Below are 26,135 nucleotides of genomic sequence, written 5' to 3'. Positions count from 1 at the left end.
TAATAAATAATATAACATCACTATTATTGGTGGTTGATTTGCTTCAAAACCTTTATTCACGGACAAATAATGTATGTCTCCGTTAATTAATAAAAAGGAAAGGAAATACTTTTCTCTCTTATTAATTATTGACTGCAGCCATAAAATGCAGAGCTTCACAGGCCATAAAGCTGAGTTATTGATTCGGCACCAGAGACTATAAGTATCTAAGAGAAATATTCCCAATATTTGGGAACCTACACTCGTATTTCTTGAGCAGAATAAGTAAGACCCGTATTGAATTTTCAAAGTTCTCGCGTTGAATTGAGGAAATTCAAGAAAGTATGAATTTGTGCACCTGGAGATTTTTTGCTCTGTGGTATCTGTAGGGATTTTGTTCATTTCAGGACTGCTTTATGGTTTAGTCTAGTTTAGTAAGACAAAGTCTATGGACATGGAGGTTTTGTGTACAATTTAGATGAGACTGTACAATAATAAAAATACAATTGCTTGTGTGTGCTTTTACAGTTTTTATATACGGTTTATAGATCATGAGATTTTACATTTTTTTTTGTTTCGGGCAATCAAATCCATTCAAGTTTCGGAAGGCAATTCGAAATGCCTGTCGTTTTGAGTTATGGTTCCTGTATTGATATTTGATTCCTAAAAACCAGGATAGGGACCACATACGAATTTCATGCCTGAACTTCGAAAGCAAAATAAAATAAACACAATCAGAGGAGTGCATAGGATCGATGCGATGAAAAAAGAGCCAGTAAACTTCCATATTATTTTTTACAGTTTCTCTCCTCCTCTATGGAAATATGGACTGACGTTATTATAACAAATCCCTAGAACTATTAAATACAGATAACAAGTAAACAATAGAGATTCAAACATTAACTGTAACATTGATCTTTATCTGACAATAGAATTTGTCCCCGTCCTAGATTTGTTTGTCTTACGTTTTCTTCGGAATACCAAGTATTTGTTTTGGCCGATTCATAACAATAACCGTACAAGAGTTTGTCTCAAAAACTTCGGTATTCAAAAGCCATTCTTATTTCTGTTATATTATTTATGTCAATACGGGAAAACTTTGCTAAGGTTTCAAGTTGTGTTCGCATGACTTCACCCTTCACGAAAGGGGAAAAATATGGTTATAAAGTTAATTAAATATTCATAACCAATGTTTCTAAGTATGGACTAGCAAAAAAAAAACATATAAATATCTAACCAAACCTCTAAACAAAGGCAAAATATCTCTGCTATTACGTTCTTTTGAAATGATAATTTATAAGGGTATTTCTCATCGCCACGGTTCTCATCGTCACCTTCGTGGCGAATTTTATTTCTAACTTATTTCAACTTTTTGTAAACAAAAATTGTAGCGCTTGATGTGAAGATTGTATTCTCAGTAAATGAGTCCAATAGTGAGTCTCATTTGGAAGCTTTAACGTTTTGAATTTTTTGATGCCACGAAAGTGATTCTGTACTTCACAGCAAAAAATTTTTCAAACTTTATTACTCTAAATGACTCTTAAGTGTTTATAAAACATATATTTTGTCTTATTTTCATAGATAAATAGCAATAACATAATATAAATAGGTACCTACTTAAATACAAGATAACATTTTACCGATTAGGTCACCTACTAAGTTACAAGATTCTACGCAATTGGTTTTAAGGGTGACACTGGTGGCATTCTGAAATGCTAAAGAAGCAAAAAACGGATTATCAGTACCTCAATAAAAAAGAACTCTAACTGATTATAAGTCCCTCAACAAAAATATATTTTTTATTTAGGCCAGAGGGCCTCGTATTTTTTTTGTACAACTTTTAACTCAAACTTCAGATTAAATATATCTTACAAACAGATACACAGTCACATATACAGACATACATACAGTCATACAGACAGACAACAAAAATACGAGGCCCTTATTTATTTATTGATGTACTGATCTCTACTTTACCACGTATAATTTATTAGTTATTAAAATATTGTAAAAACATAAACACCAGTCACTATATTTTAAAATAAACCAAAGCAAGAAATCACTTTCGTGGCCTAAAATCACCTTCGTGTATAAAACACCACGAAGGTGATGCCACGAAGGTGACGAAAATTTTAGTTTTTTATGAATTATCCTTAAATTTGAATTTAACGGTTCAAGTCGAATACTACACAAATAAGTCTAGCATGTTAAGTTTTCAATGGCAAAGTTTCAATTAAATTGTTTAAATTTTAGAGGTAGAAAATATTGTTCAAGCAAGCGACGGTATGTCTATGGAAAATCACAAAAAGCTACGTATTTTTTTCGCGGAGCGACGATCGACCTATCTCACCTCCCCAATGGTCGAAGCGTGACTGACGTTAACCGAATAAAACGCTGTGATTGGTTGCTGGTGTTCGGTTTAACGGCAATCTTGTATTATAACTCAAAATTTTAGGTACCTAAAATCGTGTGACCAACGTATTTCGCTTTCTCAATTCAAAATAATTATAAGAAGATATTTTTTTGACTATTGTGTGGAAAGTATATTTAATTACGATGATTTTAGTATATGCTACACACAAATTGAATGAAAATTGTGAATGCAGTAACCAAATGTTTCATTGCAACCGGAGGTGTGACACGATGAGAACGCGAAAAATGACCCCGTTTTTTATCGTTTCATGTAATTTTTTCGTATTATTTTTGCTTCTATTACGATAAAATTTATTTTGTATGTAGCTAAATAGATATTTTATCATCTGATTTCAAAGGTATTGTTCTAACTTAAATCGTTTATGAACTATTATTGTGTGACCATCAAATTTGAGTGTAAATGAGAAGTACCCATAAAACTACATCAAAAATCCATATTTTTAGCAAACAAGTTTATTTATTTTTTATTCACGCGTCAACAATTCAAGGGATTTATATGAAATACGGCACGCAGATAGGACTAACATTCAGCTCGCTTTATTCCTTTATAAAAATCCTGGTGGATGTGCGTTAATACCATTTTGTGACAAATAACATTTCACTCCACCGGAGTGGTCTTTAATATGATATAGTCGAGCATATCTGGATGTACAATAATGTACATTTTTCAGAAATAGTACCTATTTACTTAATACCTACAGCTGCAAAAGGTGCCACAGTGTGCTACCATCTTCCATGTTTTCGTCAGAAATAAAGCCAACCTTTTAAAGTTCTGAGTAGCTACTTATCATGAGTTTACGTTAGGTGTGCTCTCTAGCGACTGCATATAAAATTACGTTAAAATGCAGCGCCCCTAGCAGATTCTTTCAAGAACTAAAATCTTCATACATTTATAATAAGTATGTATTTACAAAAAAAAAGTATTTAAGTATGTTTATATCCGTTGTCTAGTACCCATAGTACAAGCTTTGTTTAGTTTGGGACTAAAAGCGCAGTGTAAAATGTCCTAGGATATTTATTTATTATTATTTTTTTTGACGTACTTGCCAGCGAGCACACCTAACGTAAACTCATGGTAAACATACTGATGGCAAGTACTTAAATAATGTTACTAACCTACGAGTAGCTGCAATAGAAAATGGCATTAAAACACTCCCAAAATGTGGGTTACAAGTTTTATTTTTATCCGTACAGTTTCACCCTTTATCGCATTACCAAAGTTGGGAAGGGCTTCCATAAATCAAGGAACTCAGACATGATAATATCGATAGGAGGACACAGTCTATGGACGAACAAAAACTGATTATCAGCTTCAACTGAAAGGCTTAATAGCACGCCTTTATCGGCAGGCAAGGGCAGGATCTTTAATAGGTTTTTGCAGGCCTAAGGTTATCAACGATGATGAGATCGAACCCTGAATCTGAAGGTAGATAAATTGGAGGCTTCTTAATACTCTGCTATCAAAAAAGTTCACTTAATTTAAGGGTAGAAACTTGGTAACGCTATAATTAACTTGCTGTATTATTAGATGGAAGACAGAAATCGAAATTATAATTAGGGTGAAACCGCGGAATTCACGCCAGTGGCTGCTGGGTCACGCTTAACTGGCCTTTTGGTTTTGGTTAAGTCATTGAACTGTTGTAAGAGCCCAACAGCAATATTCAGATTAAAATTGGCTTTATAAGGCAAAGCCTTAGTTAACCTTTCTTTTGTCATCCAAAAACAATTAAAATTTTTAACTTGATACTTGATAAAGGTAACATTGTAACAATACAAAAATGAAATACCATGCATTTTTATTTTCATCTCTTGTGCCCCGTGATATTCGATTCTTACGCTAATGAGGATAAATAAAAAATAAAAAATGCTGTAACCCAATATTCTTTTTGGCGATTTTTCGTCAATCGATCGCCAAAAAACTTTTAAACTTTTTTAATTAAATACAACTCTTGATGTTGGTGTAGGGTTGCCAAAATTCTTAATTATTTTGCATGATAATTAAAAACTTATTTAGAATTTCCTTTTTTACGTTTCTTTTTTTTTTTCGATCAAATTATTTCACTTTCGTTAGAATCAGAATTGCTGTGATACACTTAAAGTCACAGTCATAGTCATAACGAGGCCCCGTAGTCGGCTTGCTGAAGCCTTCAGTCTCCAGTGAAGTCGGTTGATTAATGAAGATAAGTTCGAGTGCCGATACTTGGATGTGGCTGGAAGTTTTTAGGTCGCGAACATTCTTAGCGCTGAGAGCAACAGCGCTTGTTCTCATTAAACTTACTAAGTCACGTCTTTGAATGAGTATTCTAAATGGCTATACGGAAAGTTATTGCTAAGCTCGTGCTTATGTCGATTTGAATAAGTAAGAATTAAGCGCTGCTGATAATTATTAGGAAGCGATCTTATTCATATATGGTCAGTAAATCTGGTTGTTCTAAACTACAAGTTTTTTTTACGTAATCACGTTTCAAATGGGATCCTTTTCAATTTCTTAAAATAATATTAGGTAGCTGTGAATAATACTTTCTTTGAAACAGTTGCTGTTATACATTTCAGAGTAAGAAAAACTCTACCAAAATACTCACTTAATCCTAAAAAAATAATGGGACATCTTGTACATTGCATTACCAAGTTTCATTTATAAAGCGAAATTTATTCGTACGTTCACAATTGTATTAAAAGTCTGAATCGCCATCTCTCAAGATATCACTAAAATAGAATAAGTCCGCTAATTTTCTTTGTAATCCAATGCGTTGACCATTTGGGGTTTATTAAGTTAGTAGTTAGCGCCAACTATTTGGCCCAGGGCCAGATTACTTTACGAGCATAGCTGGGCATTAACTCGTTAATCCGTTAATCGTTAATTAACGAAGTTAACATTTCTATTAACGGATTAACTTTTAAGTTAACTTTAAAAAATGTTAACGGACTCGTTAACTTCCGTTAAATTATCCTAAGTCCGTTAATCGTTAATCCAGTACCTACTATTTACCAAAAAGATACAGCATGCACGTTGAAAAACACTAGAAAAACGCGTTGCGTGGAGCTGTATGCTCAATGTCATTAACTATTCGCTGGGTGCGAAGTACTAGGTGGGGGGGACATAATCTATCGCAGCGCTCATGGTGGTCAAAAGTAGAAATAATGTTAGCTCTGTCATCAGATGTATCTGTCAATGGCAAAGCGATTCTACATAATACATTTTAATATCATTAATTAATCGCATGAAAAGGGTCCTACTGGGAACTTAAATAAAAGAGTGGACTGTATTTCGATAGGGCTGTTTTAATAGCCGTTTACAATTTGGAAATAACTAAACTATACAACGTGGTAGTACAAAAATGAGTCACAGTAGTTGTTGTGCACAGATGTTTGCCTTATGATGAGAGCGTGAATTATTGAACTCTGCCCTTGTTTTGTTCTTAATTCTTCTACATCTCGGACTTGTCCAGCCAATACCAACAACTTTCCTTTAAATACGGTTTGTGGTTGGAATTTGATATTGTAACTCTCACAAACCCGGTCTTCAAAACGATACTCATTTCGATCTGAAAACGATATTTAATTTATTACTAGCGATACAGAAACATTTAAATATATTAACTGTTATATAATGAAACCGTTAAAGTAGCTTTTTCTTTTTGTTTTACTGTAAAACTACAACTATAAATGAAGTAAACAAACCCTGACACAATCAAAATTAAACACACTTTTTGGACTTACCTCATTTGATTTGAATGACCAAAATGATTTCAAAACCTTTTTTCCACCCAAATCGTGGTATCACAACAATTTATTAGTTGAAAATATTTGTTATTTTTTCATTTCGATATTTTTTCACAAATATACGACCTAAATGTCAATGTGACAGAGCCCACAAAGTTGTGGACGCTAGTTGGCGCTGTAATCGTGCACGGAGCCAATATGGTGTAATTTAGCTTGTCTCAAGAGTCAAGCACACACACAGGCTGACTTCGGTAAAATAATGTGTGACGTGAGGTGCCAAACTACAGAAAATGGCGGAGGAAATACATGATTAAGCATGAATTATCTATACTTATAATAAATCTGTAGAGAGGTCAATTCTGTACATGAAATATATTTTCAAAATAACTATCAGGGGGTGATTAGTGATCGATACTGATGCCAAAAATTCAATCAGCAAAATTTTTGTCTGTCTGTCCGTCTGTCTGTCTGTCCGTCTGTATGTTCCTTATAGAAACAAAAACTACTCGACGGATTTTAACGAATCTTGGTACAATAATTTTTCATACTCCTGGGCAGGTTATAGTATACTTAGGAATTCCCACGGGAACAGGAATTAGCGGGAAAATCCTTTTGCATGAAAAATCTAAACCGCTTAAGTTAGACGCTTGAAATTTGGCATGTAGGTACCGTAGTAAACTTAAAGCTTAGTTACAACAAGGAATTCCCGAAATTCCCACGGGAACTGGAATTAGCGGGAAAACCCTTTTATATGAAAAATCTAAACCGCTTAAGTTAGACGCTTGAAATTTGGCATGCAGGTACCTTAGTAAACTTAAAACTTAGTTACAAAAGGATATTGCAAAATTCTCACGGGAACGGGAGTTAGCGTGAAAAAACATTTGTATGAAAAAATCTAAACCGCGTAAGATAGATGAAGGGGATAAAATGGGATCCACGCGTACGAAGTCGCGGGCGGCCGCTAGTCATGAATAATATTAACCACTTATTTAACTCTCAGTGTCTTCAGGCAACTTAAAAAAGTACATTTTGTGTTTTTATTATTATTTAGACAGTTAAATACTGCACAGTATTTAGTACACCATTTTCTTTATTTTTTTCCATCATACACAAGAATACGCGTGCGTGAGTCAATGCTTGCTCGTATGTGAGGCCTTGTCGAATAGTACTCCTGTAGGGTGCCATCGTGCTTTTTTTGTTTTCGAAGTAAACTCGCGGAGATGAACAGGCCTGCTTATATTGACTTCACTTGTTAGTATGTGTGGGACAAATCTTGCAACTGAATTTAAGACCAGTTCTCCTCAACTGATTGAGCTGCAATTTGGTATACTTATGTAAGTACGATGAAAATGCAATTGTATTATGATACCATTGAGCTGGTCTAATGATGGAGTCAGGAGGCGGCCATAGGAACTCTTAAATGAAACGGCGGAATCGCATCGAATTTGGTTTAGTTGGATTTGTCTTTTCGAGCACTTTAGTACTAGATGATGTCCAGGGTCCTGATGATGGAGTCAGGAAGTGGCCATAGGAATTTCTAAGCGAAACGGTGAAAACTTATCGAGTTTGGGTTTGTTGGATTTGTCTTTTCGACCACATTGGTGCTAAATTGTATTGTAATTGAACCAAGGCTCTGAGATTGAAATACTATAGACTAAGAGCTGGTGAACGCCAGACCAACGTCATTTTATAAAAGCTGAAAGTTTGTCAGCGTATGCTTCCAATATAGGTTAGAATGTTGGTGGATTATGAAGTTTGGGTCATCGTGGCTTTGGCAGCTATCCTAAAAAAAACTGTCTGGCAAGGAGTTGGAACTGTGAAAACTATCTGGCTAAAAAGAAGAATAAATTCCATGCGTGATACAAGCTTCGAAATTATTTGAACCATGCATACAATTATTTTTTTCGTTTTATTATAATGGGTTAACGGATTAACGATTAACGTTAACTTGCGTTAAATCTTGCTAAATGTAACGTTTTAACGTTTAACGAAGTTAATTTTTTTATTAACGGTTTAACGATTAACGAAGTTAACTATTTGATTAACGGTGCCCAGCTATGTTTACGAGTGCTCTTGATTTCTTACCAATAAAGCATAAATTCCACTAGATTGAAAGTAACTAGATACAGAAAAGTATTGGCCAAAAGCTGTTTTTCTTTCGGAAACAATTAATAGCAGGGTACCTACTAGTATACCCAGTTATGGAGTCTACTAATATTTGAAGGTTGACAATAACTGACCAATTACAAAATAATTGACGCTTTATAAAAATCTAGATCCTAATAAGTTCGCCATGATTAAAATGGAAGAAAAAAAAATACTACTTTTTGTTTTAAAAAAAATCCGTTGTGCTATTTACGATAGAAAATAAATCAGTAAGCAAAATAACCTTTAAGTAGATTTCATTCTAAAGCTGCTGGGTTTTCACGAAATCAAAATCGGCGTTTGGCAATGAAAAAATCTTAGCAAGCGAATCAAACGATTTACTGACAATTTTATTGGGCTGTAAAAATGGCTGCTGATAGGATCCCCTTCCCAAAGTGGAATGTTCACATTTGGACAGTTTAAAGAGTATGGTACTCTTATCTACATCTTTATGTATTTTAAGACTTACATTATTCAATAGAATATTTATCGCTAAAAAACTTAATAGGTACGAATAGAAAGGGTTATTGGAGTGACCTAGCTTTTGCCTGCAATTTTAGTGGATTTTAGTTTATCACAGAATGTCTTTTTTATTGTCAAAATCGTAAAATCGAAACTATTCATTATTTCACTCGCTCTTTCTGTATTTCTTACCGAAATCATAAAAGTAAATTTTATAACTCTATCTTTAAAACTTATGGGTTTTTAATACAAACTTTTATTTTTCCACTTTAGGTTTATTTTGCGACAAAATGAGATCTCATAATATGCTAGATATATTTACCAAAAATTCCAAAAAATGGGTCTGATTGAGGAATAACTAACAGAGTTATTATTTTGTATTAATAACAATACCTAATGTTTTCCTCTCTCTTCAACATCAACCAAAAATATTCATTAAAAATAATCCCATTCAGCCGCAAATCAACGAAGCATTGAAATTCCTATTCCACGCCGTTAAATGAAACAGGTATTGCTCATTCCAGTAACAAGTTTAAACGGGCGACGTACTTAACTAAATGTGAATGGATTGTCAAACCGCACGTACCTTTACTTATGTACCCAATTATGCTGAAATGCTATCGCCCAATCTCGGCAATCGCTTTTCCCCTCAGCCAAATGCCATAATTAGATTACTGTCGTGCCTCCATTAGTGCTAGATTTGCCAATGTTCATGGTATTGTAATCTGGTAGGTACATGTAACATTAGGTAAGCTTACATTGTGCGGTTGTGTTTTGTTTTTAACACGCTTTTTTTAGGTCGTCGTGTATGTCACTAACTACAATGGAATTTAAGAATCTGAATTACACCCACATCTAATTCTTGTATCATCATTAAACTTGGCAATTATATGTAGATTAGATGACAATACAATATTATGGTACCATCGAGCCGGCCTGATGATGGGACTGGAAGGTGGCCATAGGAACTCCTAAACGAAACGGCGGAAACTCATCGAGTTTGAGTTCATTGGATTTGTCTTTATGAGCAATAACTAAAGGAGTTTTTGTGCATAGGAGTTTACAGTAATAATGCCAACGTATTCAATCATTCATAAACTCGTAATAATGCCTAAATGAGGCCATTTCAATTATTACTTATCCTATTTTGTGTTGTAACCATAATAGGCAAATGCGTTTGTATCAAGAAAAAATAATAAGCCATGCTGGCAAAATTAAAAGGAAATGTGGCATTTCTAAATTGTAATCTGTGAAATTTTACTCCTGTTACCTCCACACAAACGGCTATTTGGACTGGGGTATACACTTATGGCGCCCGTTCATTTCTATGGGGAAACACATTTATTATTCATGCGAGGTACAAGCCTTTAGCAGCTGTCTTCGTTAAGACCTGATGCGGTTTTCTGTAATAAACTGTACCTCTAGCATGAACAACTTTCGTCTTCGAATCGTTGGCGTATTCAATAAAATTCGATACTCAATCTTCGAATTAAACGATAACGTGAAAATTTTGATTCTCAATTTAAGTTTCGTGCAACCACATCTCATACTAAGTTCACTTTACGACACGTTCACAAGGGCGCTGTTGTAGTTTTCTTACTAAATCTTTTGATGGAGATTCGAGTACGCAAACGATTTGAAATCGAAATTTTTTCGTGCTAGCCGTACTGAATATAGTTTTTTGGTTTGATGCAATCGTTCTATAACTAGTTGATTTGTTGTACGAAAACGCACTTTTTGTAACAACTATATACTAGGTACATGAAATGTCACAATGTTTAGTTCACACTTGAATGTGCCTTTGTTCTTATAATAAGAAGACAAAAAGAAGCAGATAAAAAAGAACGGAAAAGAATAAATCACGTTGAGCTCTGTGTTCATTGTTTCAGCTTTTGCCAAACTGTCCCTCACACCCTACACAAACAGAAGTTGTCTCAATTTTTTATCGCTAACAACACAAAAAACGCTGTAACAAAATAAAATAACAAAAAAATATATGTAACATAAACAAATTCTGTTATTAATCACCGAAAACGCCTCAGCCGTACGAACGGCAAATGAAAAGGCTCGGCTGAATTACGTCACGGCCCACAGCGGATATAGAGGGAGCTCGCAGCCGCTATTTTTCCTCCGAGTTAATAAAATCCTTTGTCACAAAAACCGTCACACGTCCTAACAAAATAAGAGTTTCCATTGAGTTGCCAGATCCTAGCTTACACTGAACCCACAAAAACGTTTAAACTCGCTCGGCTTTTGGCTAAAATACATTGAAACGCCTACTGAACTATGTAATTCATTTTTATTTTAATAAGAGCAATCTTAGTATTTGATCGTAAAAAATAATTTGGTACAACAATTTTATTTTGCTTTCAAGTTAATTTGAATTGTTGTTTATTGGTATAAAATGAACAGTTTTCTTTATTTCAAAGAGTTTACTTTGCAGCATGTTAATAACTTAAAAGCGAGTCGTTTATCTCATTATTTAATTGCAGTGTTTTTCTTTCGCGGTAATTCTACAAAGATTTTCTTCTATTCGCCTCTCTGTAATTTCATTATTAACGAGATCTCTGTTCAGTTATTGAACCGCATTCAATTGATCCGTTTACTTTTTTGCTCTTTCATAAAGTTTTGTGATTCATCTTTAAATACTATTTTCTTTTTTAGAATTGCTATAGGTACTTACTTACCTAAATTAATAAATGGTTGGCATGAAACAGTATACATCTATTTTATTTTTATTTGCATACTCGTAGATTGTGAAACTTTCACAATACCACCACAAATACAAAGTCTGCTGTTTACTTATTAGCCATTATTTGCATAGGAGCTCAAAAGTTTGCTTGTTCGGCCGCTCGGACCCTTAATCTTGACTTATCGTGCCAAACTTTGTTCTCAATTACGACAGTTTCTAATACTATTATTGCCGTTAAGACGGCCTTAGAGAACCAATTATAAGACAGACTTAAGCCTACCGCAACATCTAGTTGTGCTTTTAGTTGCCACAAACGGTACTTATCTTACTGAATAATTAACAGAGAAAAAAGGAATCCCATCAAAAACAATACTTGTCAAAAAAACCAAGTCTCGCAATTCAGTTCTTCTACGGTAAAAAGTTGTGAGATCCATGTAATACGAAGTCCAGGCCAGGAAATCTTTAACGTTTTACATAAATACATATATTGACTTGGCCATCGCACTAAATAATTTAATTTACACGTGTTTTCATGCGATGGCCAAGTCAATATATTTATGTAAAACGTTAAAGATTTCCTGGCCTGGACTTGGTATTAGGTANGGCAGTCGGAAAATGGCCTGATTGCTTCGTGAAAAGGATGGTACGGCCGTGCCGCTTTTTTGCTCGACTTGGTGGGGGCACTGCCGTGCCCCCAGATTTCTAACAAATGAAATTTTACTAAGGACATTAAATCTCTAATGTAGCAACTCCATAATGTCCATAGAGGTGATTTGTTAGTATCTACCTACGAAACAATGTTAACCCTGCGATTGCAACCGTGCACTAGTGTGTAACAAAATTGTTTTTTTTTATTATTATTAAAGTAGCAATTTATATCTGCGGAGCAATGAAAAGCCAATTGGTTCGTAAAAATCAATCTACGGGCGCAGCGAGAAGGTGAGATGCACTCTGCATTGTAATCTTCAATTTAATATTCCCCCGTGTAGAGGCAGCCGAGTTTTTAATCTGTAGTTTGCAGGCAGAATTTTTAGTTCTAATATTAAAATAACTTAGTCCATATTCATAAGAAAACGAAAGTAAAAATGTGCGACGAATTTTCGTTTCTTTTGCGGCACATTTACGTCTCAGTAATTCGTTTCATCCTATAGAAAGGAAAAAAGGCTATTAACTTATAATTTTATTACACGTATTTTATTTGAATGGAAAAACCCTCAGAAAAATATTATAATTTGTTTCATAAAAATGGTTTTCGGCACCATATTCAATGACTCCCACTCGTTTTCACATTCCAATAAATGTATTATATGAGCCAGACAACATTGTAACGGCACAATCTTAAAATAGCAGGCTACCCTTGAATATGTATCTTCAAGCAGAAATGTTGTCGAGGGACGTTTCAACGTCAACTATAAAATGCCAACTGCGAATCCCAACATTTTCAAAGTTTCATACGTAGGTAAAGAAAAACGTTTCACGTTACAAATTCCTATTCGAGCCCGCACACGTCTTCACATGAGGGATGGGACACTTAAGTAGATAAATACAGAACGGCTAAGATCACAGGAACACTTAACAACGTCGGGAAAGATTTATTTCCCTAAACTTTACGAGAACGAGTCCCCACATAAATCTCCTCGTGTGTTTTTAGAGGTAAATTGTAATTTTCAGCATCAACATCATTTGTGAAATAAATCAAAAGTAATTACCAAGTAGGGTAAACCGTATAGCTATTGCCCACTTAAGAATTTCAAAAACATTGAGATGAAAAATTAAAGAAAGTATTTTAATTATCGACCATTTATGACTTTTTTCTTATAACTCAATAAACTGTTAAACAGAATATTAACAGTTTTTAGTTAAAACTTACGTAACTTAGAAAATATTGAAATAAATTTAAAATCCTCCAAAAAGTACAGTCATTGCCCATTACTTACACCAATTGCCCACATCAAAGCACAGTAATTGCCCAGTATCTTAAAACAAAATAATCAATTTTAAAATGACAAAGTAGGCTTTAAATAAACATAACAAAACATTAAACTTAAATTCTAGTTGTACAGTCTTCAAAAATTTCAAAATAAATTGCGTTTGGCCTTATTAACTATATTATCAAATATTTCTTGAGCTGATGTTGATGAGTCAGAATTGGTAGAGACAGAATCATCTACTTCAAAACATAGATGACGCAAAAATTTGAATTTTACATGTATTTATTTTTTTATCTTCTTTGATATCAGTTCAAGTGGTTGCTCAGAATGTTCAATTAGCTGTTGGTTATTCTTCCCTAAAGTTGTATCTATTTCCTTACAATTAACATTTTCACTAATAGATTTAATGTAGGATTTTCAGTTTTTGTATTTGCGTTTGAATTTTTATCAATTTTTTCAAGCCAAACCATATTTTTCAGCAATTTATCTTGTAGATAAATTGTTGGATAGGTACATCTTGTACAGCTTTGATCGCTTTTTGCAAATGTTCTATGCTATATTGAACTTTTAAGTCTTTGGCATACTGAAAATGAAACATTAAAAGTCATTTCAATATTTATGCATGTAAATTGCAAAACAAATCTTGCAATGAGCAACTTAAACACTGCTACTGCATGGTGGCAACACTCTAATAATAATTGCCCTGGGCAATAACTATACATTAACATATGGCAATAACTGAAATTATGGTGGGCAATAACTAAAAATATACAGATTTACGTGCAGTGATTACCCACTGACTGACTGAAAATGACTGTTAGAAATCAAATTTTATCAGATATTTTCATTGATAATGGAGAAAACACTTATAATTTCATCATGACTATACACCATTAGTTGAATATTAAATAACTTGCAAAAAAAAATTAACCTCCAAGCAAGTAATTCCTTAGTAAAATTGTTAAAGTCTTTACCTGTCTGAGTAACATTTTCACCCGTCTCGACAAAATCCGCCATAACTGTTTTTTTAGTGTTTCCTATTGTAAATTTTAAATCTACTGTTCATTGATCTCGGAGCCATCTACTTAGTAAATTCAAATCTAACTAGAGTGATTCAAAGTCAGCACCTGACAATATTATTCTTAAAGCGGGCAATCACTACCAGTGGGCAATCACTCTCTGGTTTACCCTACGTTTCAAGTTGCAACTCTTTGGACGTTAAATCAATATTTTCTCGTCATATTCAAATTAATGCTAGAATCTAGGTCAACAATTTTCCCGCTATCTGCAGGTATGTTTGAATAACATCGAAAGGAATAGTTAGGTATCCGCAGTGGGGAGGCGGTGAAGTAGTTAACTTCAATTAACGCCATACCGCAATTAGTTAACAGATGGGACGTACTCTAAGCTTAGTGCCTACCTAATTTATGGGATCTTGTTAAGGAACATTTGTACCTGAAAATAGTAAATTCTATTTCGTCGACCAAACTCAGTTCTAAGCTCCTTAGTTCTTGCAATATTTTTTACTTAATAGCTTTAGCTTTTTATAAGTACGAATATATCTAATATAATATTGTCTTTTGCTATTAAATCAACAAAGACAGAGTAAGAATCAGTAACTTTTCCGTTAAATAACCACGTTATTCTTGTATGAAAACAATGTATAAAATGTAGCCGGTATTCTCCGTTGTATTGTTTCCATAAACTTAGTAATTGGCCAAGTTAGCGACCGTCAGCGTTCTGGTTACCTGTCAGCTTATTAAAAGTTTGAACAAATTGCTATTCGGGCTCAACTCCTATGGCTCAAAGGCTCATATTAGCTGAGCCTGCATATTTCTCAGCAAAAGAACATTAACGCCACATGCCACTGCTGTAGATGGAAAGACCCAGTTACTTGATCTCGAGGTACAATTTTGCATTAATAGGTACCTTTTAGGTATCATGCGTGGATGTATGAGTAATTACTTAAGTGCACCACTATTGAACTGCATAGCAAAATGTCTCTATCACTTGTTCCATAATAAGTAATCATATTCAAACATAAATGAACATGTGTCTCATCGAGGAACATAAATGTGAATTTGGAATTTATTAAATACTTGTATTTAGGAACAGAAATGAATTTGGGTATCGAATTACCTTACTAAAAATAATGTCCAAAATATTACGAGAGGTCTCTGGAAAAGTAGGCTATAATGCTTAAAATTAAGTTCAGAAATTCGTAATAAATAATGTTACGGCCAATAGTACCTTCAAGGTAATGTGACCATTGCCGCATTTCAGGAAGATGAAAGGGACATTAAGAAAAATATGGCACAAAAAGTATCCCACGTTTTGAAGAATAAATGGCTATAATTTTGTCATTTTGTGTCACTTCGGGCTTAAACGTAGGGTTCCAAAATAGGTCCCCGAGAAAGTTCTTCAGACAACATTAGTCTGTAAAGTTTCATCGCTTATTCTCGTCTCTTTGTCCTGGTGAGACGCCTAATTTGGACTCATTCTAAATGTGATTTAAATGAATGGGCATAAAGCTTAATAGGCTAAATTTGAATGAATATAAATCACTCTTTTTCTTCAAATGAATAAAATAAAGACGTTTTCTCTGAAATCGTCTCAGAAACTTTTTAATTATTCAGTTATCAAAGCAACCATTTACAATTCAGTATTTCGCTTGAACTCCAACATAAAACTTAAGCAGCTTACCGTGCTAGGGCCGTTGTGATACCAAGTGTAATGCAACATAAGCGCCGTAGTCACGTTCTGGCAACTACTGTAGGGTGACCATCAGTTCTGGTCTTGGACGAATAAACCACTGGACACGAAACCTACAAGATTTCTAAGGAAACACGATCAACCACTTTTTGCGGGGGGAGAGGTTTGACAATTGTCAAATAATGACATTTAGTGCTGGGAAAGGATCGTAAATTTTTATCGATAGTTATGTAAATGAATGAATGAATGAACCTAACGAGATAAATGAATTATGGATTGATTTAATATTGAAAGTTTCTTTAATTGAAAGACTATAATTAATTATTGTATCGTGTTTATTATAATGCCATTGGTAAATCATAGGTACAAATAATATTACAAATTATTCATATAGGTAGGTAACTAGGTGAAATATTTTTTGGCTGTGTTATCATTATCAAATTCGTAAAGCAATTAACAAGTAATATTCTGTTACGATCGACTGCTAACTAGCTTTTGGTCTCAACAAATGTTATAATCTGTCACACGTCACGGACAAAAGTTTCATCAATAGCCTATTTCTACACATTTCATGAAACACAATTTGATAACATTATGACAATGTATTGCTTTGTAGCGCTTGCAGTACGGATGCACTATCTGAGAATATTTAATTCTTATCTAATGTTGTTGATATTCTTATGTTTAGGTCATTCGAGAAGACCTCCTAGTACTTATTTCAGTTTTGAAGACGTCGGTATATCCTAACTTCATTGATTCCAGAGCAATTTCGCGTTTCCGCTGTAAGCTGGATATTATCTTTGGTCGAAGATGTGTACACAGGGTACCTATACTGTTGATGAGGGGTATTTCTTTTAGGGTTTTGTGCAGAATCGCGGAATATCCTGTCTCCTTGTTTTNATTGGGAAGTATGTGATATATTCAATGGTATATATGGTATACAGGAAGATAAAGTAAAATAGTTTCCTATACTTTACAAAACCATAGGTTTTTATTTATTTTAGATGTAACTTTCACAAACATTGGCAGTTTTGGAGGACGATGAAGGTCCCAAGACGAAGCAGAAATTTATAGAACGAACTCAAGATAATTGCAACTCTCGAACAATATCAGAGTATAGAAAATGTAACGTGGGGCTATGTGCAGCGTGCAATGCCAAGCTCCATTCCAAATTTTTGAATATTCAAAGATAAAAATGAATATTGCTTACCCAATATACAGCTTTTTTACATTTAATATCACTCCTGTTATTTGCTTGTATATTAATACATATTATAATAATAATAAAATATATAATTTACCCAATTTTTATAAAGTCCATGATAAAGTTATGTTTTAACCAACTGACACAGTAAGAGGCTAGCGGTACCATATGGTACCAGCATTTTTTTTCCAGATTACAGGTCGAATAATTTTTTTTGTGCTTGTATAGCATTATGTAGACCACAATTATGAATACATTTCAAAGAATAAGAATACATTTATTTGCTTAAAACACGGTATATGCAGATGTTACACAGAAAAATGTTCAGTCATGTTTTGCTTACACGAAGCATGCAAATATTAATTTTGGGCCAAAAAACCCAGTCATGTTAAAGGTACATACATTAGTGCTAAATATTGTTACAATAATCATTATATTCAAAACTCTCGGTCATTAAGGAACTCTGTGACACTATAATAGTTTTTACTTTTAAGCCATCCACGCAGTTTATTTGAAAATTGGCTAGAATTTAATGTTTTTATACTTTTTGGTATTTTATTATATATTCTAACACACATTGCTACACAATTTCGGTTATATTTCTCAGATCTAGGTATGACTTCCAGAACAAGTCTATCTGGGTCTCTACGGGTTCGCAAATTTATATCGCAGACTCTTTTGAACAACGTAAAATGTTTCTTGACAAAAGTACATATTTCTAAAATATACAAAGACGGTAATGGTAACAAACCAAACTCTAGAAATAAGGGTCTACACGATTTGTCGGATGGTATCCCAGCTATAGCTCTAATACATTTTTTTTGCGCGATGAAGGCTCTATTAAAATCTGTACTATTTCCCCACGCTATGAGGCCGTAGCGCAGAATCGATTCAACATAGGCATGGTAAGACACTAGTGCTGTTGATATATTAGTCACTTTCCTAACTTGTTTCAATGCATATACAAACCGATTGATTCTTATACAGAGATCATCTACATGTGCCTTCCAATTAATGTCTTGGTCGATTGTTATACCTAAAAATTTTGATATTTCAAAAAAGGTGTAATTATTACTTACATTTACTGGTGTGCTTGTTTTGTATGTTCCATCTATGTCTATCTCATAATCTTTTGTTTCATGTGACTAAAATTATCAAAACAAAAAAATCTATCAAAATCTAAAATTAATTTGAATAATTTCAGTTTCAGTTTGTTTGGTATATCGATAAACTTATCGACATTTTTCAAGCCCTTTACGTCATAAAAAATGAGATGTGAATGAATGAATGAAACCTATAATCCAACCAAATTAAATATGCTACATGTTTTAAGCATTTACATGTACAATGAGTACTTTTTAAAATGACGTAATCTTATTTTGTTTACATATCAAATTTTATTTATTTTACGAAAAAATAGCTACTATAATAGATTTAAAATGTACTTACGCGTGATAAGAAACATTTCTTGTGTGACAGGAATAATTTTTGCAATAAAGTACGGCGCATTTACCCATTTTTCGTGATATTTTTACTCTTCGAGAGCTGGCGTCATACTGACAAAGTGACAACCTGACAACATTTACCATGGCTAATTTAGCCATGGTAAGTGCTAGCGGGGTAAAGACGAAAACGTCACTCGTTACGCGTCCAGTGGTTTATTCGTCCAAGGTTCTGGTATATCAGGACACACCTAGAAAACCCGATCTTATGTCCGAATTTTATAAGAACAGAATCGGACTTGCACAATCCTATTCAAAACTGACAACGGTCTATTTATTACTGTAACAAATATTTCTAGACTTTTTCTGAAATGTTGGGTTTTCTTCCTATTTTTCCCAATTATATTATGGTAACCCTAACAACGAGGCGACTGCCAACACGGCCAACTAAAGTGTTAAGTATCTCAGTAAGAAGCGCTTTTATGACGCTACATTACCGATTATGAAAATTATGGACAGAGTTTCTTGAGCCTTCGCTACGAAAGTAATGTTTGCCCACTAATTAATTACTTTTTAGTTTTTGATTAACGAATACGTACATAAAATTAAGATTTAAAAGCTCTAAATATCTTTGGCTGTAGAATAAACAGATTACTGACTTGACATTTTCAATTTCCTAAGGCTTAAAATAATAGACTGCTATTAGCAATATGACGAACTGCTTCGAAAGTCATATTAAATAATTGTAGGATTTGTAATAATTATATAATTTACACTTGCAAACTTACATTGGATAAAGGCTTTCTCCAAGGATTTTCACTGGTTCGGATCGATCCTGGACTGTACTACATATAGATAGAGTATAATCTTCATCGAGTGTTCAAGTCACATTTTATAATATCCCTAAACATTTTGGCAAAGATCGTTTACCTTATTCCAGGAACACGTGCGCATGTTTCATAAAAAGTTCTGACTTTAATATAATATGAACATTATGGTTTCCTGGAATGTTACAATATTATTTTTCATTTATAGGCCCGTTTCCCGGGAAAATTGGTAAACAATATTATAAACACGTATGTTTGCCGGTTAAACTCGATTTGAAATATGCATAAACAAAGAAAGCGTCTTCTATGAATTTTAATTTGTAAAGATCACAATGAGAGCTTTTAAGATTAATCACAGATTTTAAATTACTTATAACTTAATATTAAATTGTACACGTACCTAGTAATTGCATTATCTGCTGTAAAGTGACATTGCCCTTAATCTGGTTTAAAATACCCGATTTAAACTAAAATAAAAATAAATTTTCCAATACCTTGGATATTGGAAATCTGTTATTTTAGCTGGTTTCAATAAATTGTTCCAAAAATTATACCAATTACATAAACAATAACTTTACATTTGAAACGGCAAACCTGATTGGTGTAGTCCACTCGAAAAGCATTGCAATTCATTAAAAATTTTATAGTATCTTTCATTGGGGTTCGCTCGCGGCTCGGCGGTCGTGTAAACAGCTTTTGTGTTTTAGAACAGGGTTTCTCAAACTTTCTGCTCCAAGAACCCCTGTTATAGTTTCCAGGTGACAGCGAACCCCTTAAAACTAGGTAATTATTTTAAACCCCCCTCCCCTAAAAAAATATGATAAAATTGACTATTGAAAACAATATTTTTAAAATTAATGTGAAAAAACAAGCACTGTTTCTTGTTGCAAATGGGATAATTTTTAGGAGCTATTTTGGTCAATTTTAAGGCTGTATTGTTTTAAACTTTCATGGTCACTAACATTATTATTATTACTGACGGGATTGCTACCATGTACCTTAATTTTGAGTTTCCGATATTTTGGCACTGTTGCAAACTAGTTGTTGTTGTTAAATTTTAAGGCTGGGTTGCACCATCTGACTTTAACTTCGAAAAACGTCAAAAATCTGTCAAATTCCATACAAAAAACGCCCGTTATCGTTATAGTTACGGTCCAAGTTAGGTGGTGCAACTCAGCCTAAGTCTGGCACCATTACGTAAATTTTGTCGCGTATACCATCGAATGGGGTTCGAGTACCCCACTTTGAGAAACCCTGTTTTTGAATGCCCGCCCGCCCGGGCTTGCGTAAATAAAATTTGATTTGGCGGATATTGTGCCTATTATTCACGATCGGTATCAATATGAAAGAGATCCATACCGAAATTCGTTTGGAGCATCGAGTCGAGTGTTGTTCTGCTGTTTCGGTTTCAAATATTAAACTACCTAATGACTTTCAGTGTTTTGAATGTGATTGTTTACGTTGTATTTACATCATAATTATAGCATAGACATTGACGTATTGAAAAAATCGAAAAAAAAATCTAATCAAGCAGTGCAAATCCCCAAAATGATTAAAGTCGTACTTATTGAGTTTTTCGTAATTCTAGGTTATCCTATGAATTTTATTCCAGAAACGGTCTATTCATGTGGAACAGATAAACGATTTCTAGTTCCAGATAAGGCAAGGTCCCCGACCGATTTGCACTCAGATACTATTTCTACTGGGACTGAATAAGGTTTTGGGACCAGTTCTCGACTTATAGATAATCTTGAAAATACCCTCGAATTCCGTTCATATAAAACGCTGGGTCTGAAAGAAATTCATGTCTGACGTAGATCGTTTATGTTAAATTTGTGGTAAAATTGTCAAAGAAATAGCAAAAAAAACTTGTTTAATCTACTTTTAGGGCAGTCTGAGGAAATGAACTTGTAAGTGGGCGATAGAAACGTCAAGTGGATAGGTGCTGTAAGCAATATTAGCCTCCACGTTTTAACCATAAAAGTAAATGGTACGGTTATTTATAGATGATTTTTTGGTTATTCTTTTGCGGCAAAGTATGACAGGCAAAGTAAATACAAGATAGAACATTTTAAAATAAAGACGATACATTCAAGATAATTATCTTGAATGTATCTTCGTCCAATATTATGTTCTTTCCACAACGCAGTGACATAACTAAGTTCAGATCTAATTTCCGAACAATTTTTTCACTGGACAATTATATTATTGACGTAGTTTGTGTGCGTGGCACGTAAGGCAGAATGCCTCTTATTTTGGGAGCATCTATTGAATTATGGGGTCGATCTGTCCTGCAGAGCCCCTTATTTGCAGTGCGATGTTTGCTCGGGTTGTGTGCCTTATGAAACACTTTCGGCTATAACTTACCTTCCGTCCTCTAATAAAACGCTCGTTAAATGCGCAAGTGTCTACTTATGTTGCCTATACGAGTAAGTTAAGCCAATAGAATAACCACCGGTGGTATTTGCAACCTTAACCCATTATAGACTAGCGGTCCCATATGGTACCACTTTTTTGTGTGTTTTAATTTGGCTCTATACATTAACATGTGAAAAGATGCAGTGCTCTGATTGATGCAAATCGTAGCCAATAGATATGGTATATGCTAATAGGAATAAAAATTGACAGTTATTCTTTTCAGTTGTGTGTAATTGATGATTGAAGTGAGCGCATCAAAATTTTCTCTTAAAAATTGACGCGCCATAAAATTAAGTGATCATATTTTTTTTGTGTGATAGTGAAATACTGATTTTGTTACAATCTTGTATTCTCCATAAGTGCTTTTATTGTGAAATGGTGTAAAATTACGTCGATAGGTAATAATAATGGGAAATATTGTATGTCAAAATTACTGGTACCGTACGGTACCGCTAGCCGCTTACCGTGTCTTTTTAATTATTTTATTATTTTTAGTTTTTACTGTATTTATTGGGAAGTATGTGATATATTCAATGGTATATATGGTATACAGGAAGATAAAGTAAAATAGTTTCCTATACTTTACAAAACCATAGGTTTTTATTTATTTTAGATGTAACTTTCACAAACATTGGCAGTTTTGGAGGACGATGAAGGTCCCAAGACGAAGCAGAAATTTATAGAACGAACTCAAGATAATTGCAACTCTCGAACAATATCAGAGTATAGAAAATGTAACGTGGGGCTATGTGCAGCGTGCAATGCCAAGCTCCATTCCAAATTTTTNTCCTAACTTGTTTCAATGCATATACAAACCGATTGATTCTTATACAGAGATCATCTACATGTGCCTTCCAATTAATGTCTTGGTCGATTGTTATACCTAAAAATTTTGTTTCGGATGCCTTCTTGATTGCTACATTTCCAACATTTATATTTAAATTAAAATTATATTGTAAGTGTTTGGATTGATTAAATTGTATGTAATTAGTTTTATTCAGATTAATTGTCAAATTATTGTTGTCAAGCCATTGGATAGTATTATGTAAAGTATTGTTTATGTCAATTTCGTGGTCCTTAATTGTATTTATTTTTTTGTCAGTGGTTATAATTATTGTAATGTCATCAGCAAATAGAATACATTTATGATTTGTTACGTCAGATAAATTATTTATGTATAATAAGAATAGGGTGGGTCCCAATACACTCCCTTGTGGGACTCCACTCTTGTTTTGTCTTTCGTCAGACGAGTAAAATAAAAGATCTTTATTTTTGGTTAATCCGCTAATGACTACTTTCTGTTTGCGGTTTGATAAGTATGATGCAAGCCATGTGTACGCAGGCCCCCTAATGCCAACTTCATGAATTTTGGTAAGTAGTTTCTCATGGGAGATATGGTCGAATGCTTTCGACAAATCAAGAAACAGTGCAGTAGTCAACTTATCGTCATTCACACTATTTAAAACATGATGCGTTAGCGAAAAAATTGCTGTAGAAGTTGATTTCAATTTTTGAAAGCCGTACTGTTCACTGTTGATTAAATTGTATTTGGTTATGAAGTTTGTGAGTCTATCTATTATCAAAAAAACAAAAATCTGACACCTTAAGAAAACTCAGTCTATAATGGGTTAACACTAGGTGTGTCATGGTCGATTTTTATTTGATAAGTAAAATACATGAAGTAGACCAAGTGTGTGACATTAATGTTAACAGACCTAATGTACTACAAAAATATCAGACCGTTAATTTGAATCGTAATCTAAGTCAGCATTGGTTTTACTAAGATAAAAAACACTGTCAACTTAAAAATTTATCCTAATCAAAAATATTTCGAATTCAAACAACCACTTTATTTTATACCAATGATAGTGGCGAAATGCGTACAAAAATATTTGGAGACCCTTCAGCTAAATGTCAAGACGCATTCCTCAAAATTTTGAGTGAATTCCAGGTTGCCCCTCGTATTTTGGGCTAAGAGACGAGCCTTTGCGAAGAATTATTTGAACATTATGAAATACTGGGATAGTAAAATTAAGTTTGTGTACTTATTATTTCAATTATAAAAGCAACAAAGAAGTTAGGAAGTACACAGACAAAATTTCTAAGACTTAATGGATCAAACCAGTGCTTATTATTCATCTCTACTGAGAAGTAGTACCGCAAAGTTAAATCTAAATTTACATCTTGTAGCATATTCCCCGTTTTAATTAGGTAACCCCGAGCCACCAGTCTGTTAAGGGTGGATTTCCATAATTTTCCGATGACAGTTTCTATTCGCCACACGCCGTGGTCTGTGAGATTTCCAGTTTATGGGCCACGACTGCATGTAGATTGCGTGGATAATTGAAATGGGCAGTGACAATCGCCTCTGTTATTCAGTTGGGTAGGTCGGTTTTTCGTCATGCACAATCTTAATCTTATTCTATCGATGTTTTTTTATGAAATTTAACTAAGGGTGTCAGATTTTACACCTTATTTGGTGCCCTTAAACTTTGAACCCCTAGGACCTCTGATCAGATCACTTATTCTGTTATTTAACTAGGTAGGTAAACCTCGTACTTTTGTATTCTTTTCACACGTAAGTTTCTTAGTAATGTTATTATTAGTCTCCACATTACCAGCTGTCTTTCTTTACTTACCTACTTAATCATGTTAATGAAGCTACTTCGGAAAATGTGCAGACATGTAATCTTGACAGTTAAGGTTCACTTTATTATGCACCTCCATACGCCAGCTGGTTGCACTCCACTAACCCCTTCACAGCGCCAAGGAATCTCTAAACAAAGTGTCCTCAAAAGACCTCAACGAGAAAACATTAGCATAGATTTTATTTAGCGCCAAGCTGGATAAAGACGCTTCCGTAACAGAATACAGCGGGGGTTTAGTAAAGCAGCATTGAGCTACTTCGCTTGAGCTTCTCTGAATATGCATGACCAGGCTCCAGCCTATAGCCACATACGTCTAGTTCAGCCGGGCTCCGAATTAGAAAGTAAAGCAACCAAGATTATGGAGGATGGAGACTTAACTAAGGGTTGTGGTGAGGTAAAAGAACTGCAAAATAATAATATGAACTATTTAAGCCTTTAACGGGCATAACAAGACGAAATATTTCATTGTTTCTGGATATTAAGTCTGAATAAAGTTTAAAATATGGTGGGAACTATATTCCTACTCTCGTATAAAGGGTTGAATAAAAACTTGCTCTAAGTTGCTATAGTTTCAAGTTTTCAAACCTTTATAAAATTCATGAATGCCTTCGTGAAGAAACACTACAAAATAAATGTGACTTACTAAGTGCCTGACCATTGTTTAAAGATAGAAGAATTTTCTTTTGCCTAAGCAAGACAATGGAGACGGTTGCAGAAAGCACCTTATTCTTTATTTTAATTATGCATCTACAAATTGTATTATGATAAAACTGAATATTAAGAGATAAATAACATTAGGCAGTGAATTTAAATATACTTTAAAGTTTAATCCTTTGCCATTTCCATCTACATTTCAGACTCCGTCTTTATCACATAAATTTTTAAAAGCCAGTGGGACATCCGTCTCAGATTTTATTGCTTCAGAAAGGTTCGTTCTGTGCCAAAAGCAGGATTAAACTAACTAAGCCAAACCTCATGAAAATCTATGCAGGAAACTTCGCATTATAACTCTATCAGTCTGATCCTATACCTACTATAAATTGCTATACAGCTAGCTCATTTCATGGGAAATTCATAATTAGGTAATTGAATTCGAGTAATAAGAGCTGTACTATTAAGATGGTACTTAACTAATTGGTATTAATATCATAGAAACATGGATAATAAAACTAAAACTACTTTTGGCTCAAACTAACGAGTGAATTCTTCAATGAATACTACGAGCAGACAAAATTATATTTATTGACACGTACCATACGCAACTTACAAAACAAAAATCTCCAAAGAATTGCTTGTAACATAAACTATGTATTTCGTGTAAACTTATTCTCTTCTTAAAGTCAAGAAAGACAATTCAGTTGAAAATTCAGAACACTTAGTTCATCCCGAACCATCTGAGATTTATCCGGAGCGAGTTGTGTCTTGTCTCGTAGGGACAAAGCAATTTTCGTTAAGAGGCTATTTGAGAGCATGCTCTGGAGTCAGCTTAGCCACCATTTTGCTTTCTTTCGTTAGAGCT

General features: G+C 33.9%; 2 long non-coding RNA genes across 2 annotated transcripts; both read right to left on the bottom strand.

Annotated features, from left to right (window-relative positions):
- Window positions 1–17,715: 17,715 nt before the first annotated feature.
- LOC114351614 (uncharacterized) lies at window positions 17,716–23,533 on the bottom strand. The gene is made up of 2 exons (XR_003655793.1): window positions 22,852–23,533; window positions 17,716–18,317 (listed from the first exon to the last, which is right to left on the bottom strand). It is a non-coding gene; the product is annotated as an uncharacterized LOC114351614 (long non-coding RNA).
- Window positions 18,330–18,768, bottom strand: LOC114351615 (uncharacterized). Its single transcript, XR_003655794.1, has 2 exons — window positions 18,731–18,768; window positions 18,330–18,426 (listed from the first exon to the last, which is right to left on the bottom strand). It is a non-coding gene; the product is annotated as an uncharacterized LOC114351615 (long non-coding RNA).
- Window positions 23,534–26,135: the final 2,602 nt, after the last annotated feature.

The sequence above is a fragment of the Ostrinia furnacalis genome, unplaced genomic scaffold (assembly GCF_004193835.3).
Source record: "Ostrinia furnacalis isolate ACB-3 unplaced genomic scaffold, ASM419383v2 OfSCF1166, whole genome shotgun sequence".
Classification (NCBI taxonomy): Eukaryota; Metazoa; Arthropoda; class Insecta; order Lepidoptera; family Crambidae; genus Ostrinia; species Ostrinia furnacalis.
The sequence above is the reverse complement of the archived record's forward strand: the minus strand, read 5'-3'. Positions and strand labels throughout refer to the sequence as shown.